Here is a 9,873-nt window from a genome sequence, read left to right on the forward strand (position 1 = left end):
CTTATCAGTTTAAAGCAGTGGTCAGAAAAGGATTACAGACAAATTCAGACAAAAAGGCTTCTAAATGAGTTATAGTGTGTTTGATAAATGTGCATAGGCTTGGGAGATAGAGGATGCAAATTATTCATATCTATATCATATCCCCCTTTAAATGTAAAAGAACATTTATAAGCAATATTTGGGAATATGGACGTAGTTATTTCTCTCCAAACTTCTTCCTGCTGTATAGGGGCGCTATTAATCAGGTTTTTGATGGTATAAACTGTGTGCTAGATTCATCTCAGTCGGCAGTTGAGCAAAGTAATTTCTTGAGGGTGTTCATAGCAGCTTTTCAGGGGGATGTAGTCTATCATACCATATTGGGATAGAAGCAAACCACAGGGTCTCATCCTCTGTGAAAACAAAAGAAGAACTTTTTCAAAGCATCATAACCTTAGATCCAAATTTTGACAAGAATTATGGGTTGCTATAAGATGTAAGAATTAGTTAATAAGAAGACTGAACTAATGGGCCAATCAGTTTATAACCTAATGTAGATTCCGTGTGATTTTCTTTGGGACTTGCCAGCTATGGGGTACTGGGCGGGACAGATAGCCCAACAAGCCAGCCCTCATGTTACAAATGGCACCCAGATGTGGATAACTGAATCCACAGAAAGTCTGAGAAAGCTTGGGAAAGAATAGAGTAAAGCATATTTTCTTGGTGGCAGCAATTTCTCGGGTCTGCTCTGCTTGCTAGAGGCAAGCAAGCACTCTCATCTAAGAGAGGCTTTCTGATTCAGCTTTAGCTGCAAAACCTTGCAGCTCTTTTAAAAGGTCCTGCCACGAAACACTTAAACGGTGTTGATGAAAAGCCGAACTCATACTTTTCAGTTTTCAGCCATAGCAGGAAAAAAGCTGCACCATTTTAAAATGCTGGCTTTCTGGGCCGTCCTGCCAGGGCAAACACTGACTCTTTTAGGCAGGCAGTCCGACTGAGCAGAATGCTACGGCTTGCTTGCTGGAAGGGACCTTGAAGCGCCACAGAGTTGTGGCAAGAAAAATGGCTCCAGTGGTACCTCTGCTATGAGGTTGGAAAGCTAAGGAATGGACTGTATCCAGCGGTCAAAGCCACAGCTCTCCATATTTCTTAGTAAATTAAAGGCTCATGTGGTCAGAAAAAGAGAGATATACAGTAAAGAGAGATTCAAAAAGGAAGAAAACCTCTAAATGGTTTACAGTGTGTTAAAAATATATGCAGGCTAAAGGTTAAAGTCATTAAAAATAAAAAAAAGAGAGAAGTAGGGTTTGGTGATACACACCTTTAATCCCAATGCCTGGGAGGCAGAGGTAGATTGACCTCTGTGTCTTCAAGGGGTAAAGGTAGTTTGACCTCTGTGACTTCAAGGTGTGGTAGCACACACCTTTAATCCCAATGCCTGGGAGGCAAAGACAGACAGATATCTGTGAGTTCAAGGTGTTGTGGCACATACCTTTAATCCCAGCACTGGGGAGACAGAGACAGGTGGATCTCTGTGAGTTCAAGGACAGCCTGGTCTACAGAGTTATTCCAAGACAAAGATATACAGAGAACCTGTCTCAAAAAGTAAAAGTAAAAAGAAAAGAAATAGAGGTTAAAATAAAGCCACATAAAGATGGAAAATACACAGAGAATCTTAATGCTATATGCTATTATGCTCTCTTTTAATTGTTTGAATGCTGAGGAAGGAGCAACAGCTGCTAAAAGATATTTGCTTATAAATGCTGCTGAATTAATCCAAGATAGATATTTTGAAAATACCTTGGCTTCAAAATTGAAGTAAAAAGGTATGCTACTTTGGAGAAGAGATTTTGCTTTTGTTTCCACAGGAAATGAGAGGCTGTGGATTCATTCTGAGCTAAGAAAAATCAGATTTGATCAAGGAAGACCACCATAGAAGTCCCTGGTAGAAACAGATAGCCTGGATATCTGAGTTCTACATCCAGAACTGATTCAAGACTGCTGCCTGAGATGATTGAGACTCACAGGATACTCCAGTCAGGACTTGATTATAACTCTAAATTTTCTTTAGGTCCCCATAAGATTATCAGCACTCCCAATCAGCAGGAAGTAGCCTGGAAAACCACGCCCACATTCCCAACAAATGGACTATGGGTATTTTCCTTTGTTTAAAAAAAAAGAGGAAAATGGTGCAGAATTATCTGTATTCTGTCAATCAAGTATTTTAATAAAACACTGATTGGCCAGGCAGGAAGTATAGGCGAGAAAACCAGACAGGAAGTAGAGGTGATGCAATGAAAACAGGAGAATTCTGGGAAGCAGGAAGCTCCCTCCGCCATTCCTGTCCAGACCACCGAAGAAGCATCATGTGAGCTGACAGCTGGAAAAGGTACCAAGCCATATGGCTAACATAGATCAGAATAAAGGGTTAATATAAACTACATGGGTTAACAAGAAGCCTGAGCTAATGGACCAATCAGTTTATAATCTTATAGAGTCCTATGTGTGATTTTCTTTGGGGCTTGCCAGCTTTGGGGTACTGGGTGGGACAGAAACCCCAACAAGCTGACCCTTCATGTTACAGACGATGGTCTTCAAAGTAACCCTTCTTCTCCTGGCTGACAGCCCAGGGAATGCGGAAGCTGACACTGCTGTTGGCAACACCAGCAGGAAAGTCATTGATGTTGGAGATTTCAAGGAATCCAGTCAGATGCTAGGCATGGTCCAGGCCTCCCCTTGGGATCATAGGCCTAAATATGGTACTGGTTCTGCTTGCTTAGTTTTTCAATGATCTCCTCAATGTACTCCAGACCATTCTCCTCCTGAATGGCCTTGGCCCAAAAGTTGGTATGGCAGCTTGCACCATTCCGGTTCCCAGGAATGAGTTGGGATCAAAGATTGCTACTACCCCAGAGTCTTCACATACACGATGCGAAATGATACGGGCCACTCAGCAATGATCTCCCATGTTGATTCTTTCACAGGTTCCTGTCTGAAATTCTCACTGGGCAGGCAAGACCTCAGCATTTGTTTCTGTAATCTCGATTCCAGCATACAAACAAACCCAGTAGTGAGCCTCCACAATATCCCTGCCATAGGCTTTGTCTGCTTCCACACCACAGTAATATGAACCTGGGGGCTCAGGGAAGCCATTGGAAAGCCAACCAAAAAAGTGTACATCTGTTCCCATGAGAGTATATTCCTGTTCCACTTCAAATCATGGGTGCTGGTGGCTTACCATGTCCATTACCTGTTTACAGGTGTGCCTTAAATTGGTCTCTACAAACTTTCAGTTATACTTGAAAACTTCACCGAGCACCTACTTGGGTTCTTTGAGGAAGGGCTCCCGAAACGTGGTGATACATGTCACTGTCAGAGCCCTCAGACTGAAAGGTACTAGATCCACCAAAATTCCACTCAGGTAACTCTTACACACTTGGGCTCACAGTCCAGGGTACAGATCTTGCAGCACAGTCCTTATCTGGTACATCAACCCAGATATACATGGACTGGACTTTCTCACCCTGGGACAGGGACATGTACAATTGCTTGATGCCTTTATTCAGATGGGAACTTGCTGAGGTGACCATGGTGGAAGGAGTTCTGAGCAGTGTCTGGCAGGATGATGGATGGGGTGTTCAGGCTACAAGAGCGAGGCAAAGAGGGAGATGTGTGTGTGGATCAGATGGTACACTCTATTCTCACTCTCAGCTCTAAATAATAGATTTTTTCTCATAAAATATATTCTGACTACAGTTTTCCCATCTCTACTCATTCCAGTTCCTCCCTACCTCCCTTTCCATTCATTTCTGTTTCTATAAGAGCTAGTTTCAGGACATGCTCCAAAGCTACAGAGAAACCCTGTCTTGAAAACAAACAAAAAAACAAACAAAAAACCAAAAAAGAAAAAAAACAGGCTTCTGAGAGATAATGCTAAAGCATAACAAAATAAAAGATAATAAAATCAAGCAAAACCATCACATCAAAGTTGGACAAAACAAACCCAAAAGAAGGGGAAAAAAGCTCAAAAGAAGCTCAATAAACAGAGACCCACTCATTCATGCACTCAACAATCTCAGAAAAGCACTAAACTGAAAGCTATAGTACATAGGCAGGGGACCTGTTGCAGTCATGCAGACCCATGTACGCGCTGTGCTTGTGGCTTCAGCGTCTGTGCATTCATATGAGCTTTACTCGGTTGATTTAGAGGGTCTTGTTCCCCTGGTGCCCTCCATCACTTTTGGCTCTTATATTCTTTTCACAACCTCCTCCATGGGGTTCCCTGAGCTCTGAGGAGAGGGATTTGATGGTGACATCCCATTTAGAGCTATGTGTTCCAAGGTCTCTCTCTATCTGCCCAGTGTCTGCCTGTGGGTCTCTGTAATTTTTTCCCCATCAGCTGCAACAGGAAGCTTCTCTGATGACTGAGCAAGATGCTGATCTGTGAGTATAGCAGACTATCATTAAGAGCAATTTTATTGTTAATTTTTCGACCAGTAATATTTGGTTTCATCCTAGATCTTTGGGGTATATAGTCTCTGGTTCTTGATCACGTCAGATATGGGTTATATCTGGTGGAGCAATTGGCCTTTAGTCAAATCAGACATTGGTTGACTACTCCCACAAACTTTGTGCCACCATTGCCCTGGCATATTTTTCAGGCACGAAAAATTGTAGATCAAAGATTTTATGGCTGGGCTGTTTGCATTTCTTCTTTGGTAATCTACTTCTTCCCAAACCAAAGACTCTAGAACATAGAGGTTAAGTTTCTATTCAGGAATAAACTCATCCTCTCTATGTTCAAGAAGTGTGTGTGAGTGTGTTGTCTTCAGCATTGGGGACTTGCCCATTGGAAGAGAACAACCTATTGTCTTATCAACAACCTGGGGTGTTTGGGGATTTCCATGGGACCCCCTTGCGCCAACAACTCAATTGGATGTAACCCAGAGTCTAAGCTTTGGTTTGTGATAAGATATGGCCAGTTGGGAGCCCCCCCCTCACTATTTGGAGACAGGATTCATTAGGATTGCCTTCATATATTTTAGGACTTTTCCACTACACTGGGTTTCCATACCATCCCTCCAATATACCTTAATTCTAGCTGTCTCTCCTCGTATACCCTCCTTCAACCCTGTCTCTCCTTTCTCTTTCCACCTAATGCTCCCATTCCCATCTTTCTTGTCCCCAGTTCGCTCATAAAACCTATTATATTTTCCCCTTCCACAGAGATTCATTTGCCCCCACTAGTCCCTGTTCTATACCTGATTTCTCTGGGACTATGAATTGTAGCTTGGTTATAATTTATTTAATGGCTAATAACTACAAATAAGCAAATGCGTACCACATTTATATTTCTGGGTTTGGGTAGCTTCACTCCAAATGATTTTTTTTCTAGTCCTAACTATTAGCCTGCAAATTTCATGTTATCATTTTCTTTTAACATATGAGTAATATTTCATTGTATAATTCTACCATATTTTCTTTATTCCTCTGTTGTGGGATATCTAGTTTGTTTCCAGTTTCTGGCTATTAGGGATAGAATGACATTGAACGTGGTTTAGCAAGTGTCCTTGTGGTAGAATGAAGCAGTCTGACCTTGAACTCAGATACCCACCTTCCTCTGCCTCCTGACTGCTGCATTAAAGGTGTGGGCCACCACCACCCAGGATGGAGTCTGTGTTTTTCCTTTTTTATTGATTTTTAATTGAGCTTTACATTTTTCTCTGCTCCCTCCCTGCCTCTCCCCTCTCCCTTCAACCCTCCCCTAAGGTCCCCAAGCTCCCAATTTACTCAGGAGATCTTGTCTTTCTTTACTTCCCATGTAGATTATATCTATGTAAGTCTCTCTTAGTGTCCTCATTGTTGTCTAAGTTCTCTGGGATTGTGGTTTATAGGCTGATTTTCTTTGCTTTATGTTTAAAAACCACCTATGAGTGAGTACAAGTGATAATTGTCTTTCTGCGTCTGGGTTACCTCACTCAAAATAATGCTTTCTAGCTCCATCCATTTTCCTGCAAAATTCAAGATGTCATTATTTTTTTCTGCTGTGTAGTACTCCATTGTGTAAATGTACCACATTTTCCTTATACATTCTTCGGTCGAGGGACATTTAGGTTGTTTAAAGGTTCTGGTTATGACAAACAATGCTGCTATGAACATAGTTGTGGAGTCTATTTTTTAATAGATAAAGGCTAGCTATGAAAAATGTATAGATAGTATCATATTTAATGGTGATTATTTTTCCTCTACTATAGTTTGAATGTACTCTCCAAAATCATGTGTTGATAACTTAATCCCAAATGCGAAATTATTTGGAGGTAAGGGCAAATTTTCTAAGTCATAATGGCACCAACTTGATAAATAGATTAGGAGAAGTAAAAGAAAGGTCTTTAAGGAGGCAAATTTGATTTTTTATGCTCTTATTCCTATTAAACATTCACTTCAGTTCTTTCACTATAGTTCATGATCCTAGAGAAGCTAAGTAATAAGGTGAACTCAAAGAAAAACACATGTAGACCTACGTGGAAATTGGAAACAGACAAGATCTCCTTACAAAATTGGGAGCATGGGGACGAGGGGTAGAAGGAAGGGTAGAAGGGGAAGAGGAGGGGAGAAGGGGAGGGTTGGGGAGAACTTGAGGAAATGAGATAGTCGGGATGGAGGAAGGACAGATAGGAGAGCAAGGAAAGAGATATTTTGATTGAGGGAGCCATTATGGGATTAGCAAGAAACCTGGCTCTAGAAAAATTCCCAAGAATCCAATAGGATGACCCCAGCTAAGACTTTAAGAAATAGAAGAGAGGGTGCCTGAACTGACTTTGCCCTGTAGTCAGACTGATGATTATCTTAAATATCACCATAGAACCTTCATCCAACAACAGATGGAAACAGAGGCAGAGAGCCACATCGGAGCACTGAACTGAGCTCCCAAGGTCTAGCTGAAGAGTGGGAAGAATGAGAGTATGAGCAAAAAGGTCAAGACTATGATGAGTTCACCCACTGAAACAGACTGCCTGGGCTAATGGGAGCTCACCAACTCCAGCCAGACTGGGAAGGAAGAAGCATAGGGCCAAACTAGGCCCTCTGAGTGTGGTTGACAGTTGTATGGCTGGGGCAGACTGAGAGGCCACTGGCAGTGGCACCAGGATTTATCTCTACTGCTTATATTGGCTTTTTGGGATCCTATTCTCTTTGGATGGAAACCTTGCTCAGTCTAGATGTAGTAAGAAGGGCCTTGGACCTTCTACAAGGCCAAGTGCCTTACCCTCTCTTAGGATTAGATGGGGGTGGGGTGGGAGGGTGTGTGGTGGGAATGGGAGGAGGGGATGGAGTGTGAATTTGGATTGGTTTTTTTTTTAGAAAAATCTAATAAATAAAAAAACTTTCACTACAAGACAATTTAGTGAGAAGGCTCCTGTCAAACATCAATCTCTTGAAATTCCAATTTCCAGTCTCCAAATCTATGTGGGCAATACATTTCTCTTTGCTATTATTAGATTGTCAAGACTGCAGTTTTCTATTGTTAACTGTACAACATGGACAAAAACAGCCTTTATTATCTAGAGTAAATGGCATGTCCAGACTTAACCACTTCCATTTAGCATTATATGAAATGCTCTATCCAGTGGAATTGAGCAAGAGAAGGAAATAGCCCACACTTGAAAGCAGTAAGTAGAATGATAGTGTATAATAACATGAATATCTGAAGGAATCTATTAAGAAGCTACTAGAACTAATATGTGACTTTATTAAGTTTGTGGGTTATAAAATCAATGCACAAATATCAGTTATACTTTTATATATTAGCAATGAGCAGACACAAATTTACCTTTAAGAGTCAATGTCATTTATACATAACTTAGGCTTCAAAACCACCTAAAGGTACTTAGGTATAAATAGAGATAAAACTGACAAAAGATGTTCAAGGAAGGCCTGGCAACACAAATCTGATCCCTGGAAACCATGTAAGGGTAGGAGAAAACCAACTCTACAAAATTGTTCCTTACATACACATGCATGCTGGGGAATATGTGTCCTCCTTGCATTATATGATCACACCACACACACACACACACACACACACACACACCCCAATCAATTAGTTACTAAAAAGGGAATAACAACTGTATAGTAAAAATGAGAATAAAAAATAAATATATTTTGGTTGTGAGCTTATCCTTTAATGGCTAAGTCATCTCTTCAGCCATATCTACATCTTTCCAAAAAGTATGATCAGTATAATGGAAACAAAGAAAAAAATACAAAGAATCAATGAAACAGAGAGTTGGTTCTTTGAGAAAATCAACAAGATAGACAAACTCTTATCCAAACTAAGAGGAAGAGAGTGAATTGGTGTAAGAGGTTCTTCTGTCTCTGTGTTATTTTCATTGGTTGAATAAAGAAACTGCCTTGGCCTTTTGATAGGGCAGCACTTAGGTAGGCGGAGTAGACAGAACTGAATGCTAGGAAGAAGGGCAGAGTGGCAAAATGCCATGAATCTCCTCCCTGGGACAGACGCTGGTTAGAATCTTGCCAGTAAGCCACAGTTATGTGGCAATACACAGATTAATGAAAATGGGTTAAATCAAGATGTAAGAATTAGCCAATAAGAAGTTAGAGCTAATGAGTCAGGCAGTGATTTAATTAATACAATTTCTTTGTGATTATTTTGGGTGTAAGCTAGAGGTGGAGCCCGGGGCCAAAAGCAGGCCCTCTTTCCATTCAACAGTGAATATTCAAATCAACAAAATCAGAAACAAAAAGGGGACATAACAACAGACACGGAGGAAAACCAGAGAATCAGTAGATTATACTTCAAAGACCTATGCTCTACAAAATTAGAAAATCTAAAACAAATGGACAATTTTCTTGATAGGTATCACATACCAAAATCAAATCAACAACATATAATTTACATAAATCCATAATCCCTAAGAAAATAGAAACAGTCATTAAAAGTCTCCCAACCAAAAAAAAATCAATAGACTGGTGATTTTAGCACAGAATTCTATCAGAATTTCAAAGAAGAGCTAATACCAATAATCCTTAAATTGTCCCACACAATAGAAAGAGAAGAAACATTGCCAAATTATTTTTTAATTCATTCCAGTTACTCTGGTACTCAAACTACACAAAGATGCAACAAAGAAACAGAATTGCAATCCAATCCCCTTCATAAATGTTGATGTAAAATGTTCAATAAAATGCTACCAAACTGAATCCAAGAACACATAAAAAATTGTGTCCTATGATGAAGTAAGCTTCATCCCAGAGATGCAGGGATGGTTCGACATATGAAAATATGACAATGTAATCCACCACATAAACAAACTGGAAGAAAAAAGAACACATGATCATCTCATTAGATTCAGAAAAGACCTATGATGAAATCCAACACCCCTTCATGATAAAAGTCTTGGAATGATCAGGAATAAAGCAAATATTTCTAAATATAATAGAAACAATATATAGCAAACAGACAGCCAACATGGAGAGAAACTCAGAGTGATTCCACTAAAATCAGGAACAAGACAAGGCTGTCCATTCTTTCCAAATAATATAGTATTTGAAGTTCTAACTAGAGCAATAAGGCAACAAGAGGAAATCAAGGGTATACAAATTGGAAGGAAAGAAGTCAAACGTTTGCTATTTGCAGATGATATGATATTATACATAAGGGACCCCAAAAATTCTACCAGGGAATTCTCAAAGGTGATAAATACCTTCAATGATATGACTGGATATATGATTAATTAGAAAAATACTCAACAACCCTCCTATAAAAATGATAAATGAGCTGAGAAAGAAAACAGGGAAACAACACTTTTTACAATAGTCACAAATGATATTAACCATCTTGGGGTAACTCTAATCAAACAAATGAAAGACCTAAAT

General features: G+C 39.9%; 1 pseudogene; it reads right to left on the minus strand.

The window, feature by feature from the left end:
• Window positions 1–2,557: 2,557 nt before the first annotated feature.
• On the minus strand, window positions 2,558–3,569 carry LOC125405562 (glutamine synthetase pseudogene; annotated as a pseudogene).
• Between the last annotated feature and the right edge of the window lie 6,304 nt (window positions 3,570–9,873).

This window comes from Myodes glareolus, chromosome X (genome assembly GCF_982192425.1).
Source record: "Myodes glareolus chromosome X, mMyoGla1.1, whole genome shotgun sequence".
NCBI classification, from domain to species: Eukaryota; Metazoa; Chordata; class Mammalia; order Rodentia; family Cricetidae; genus Myodes; species Myodes glareolus.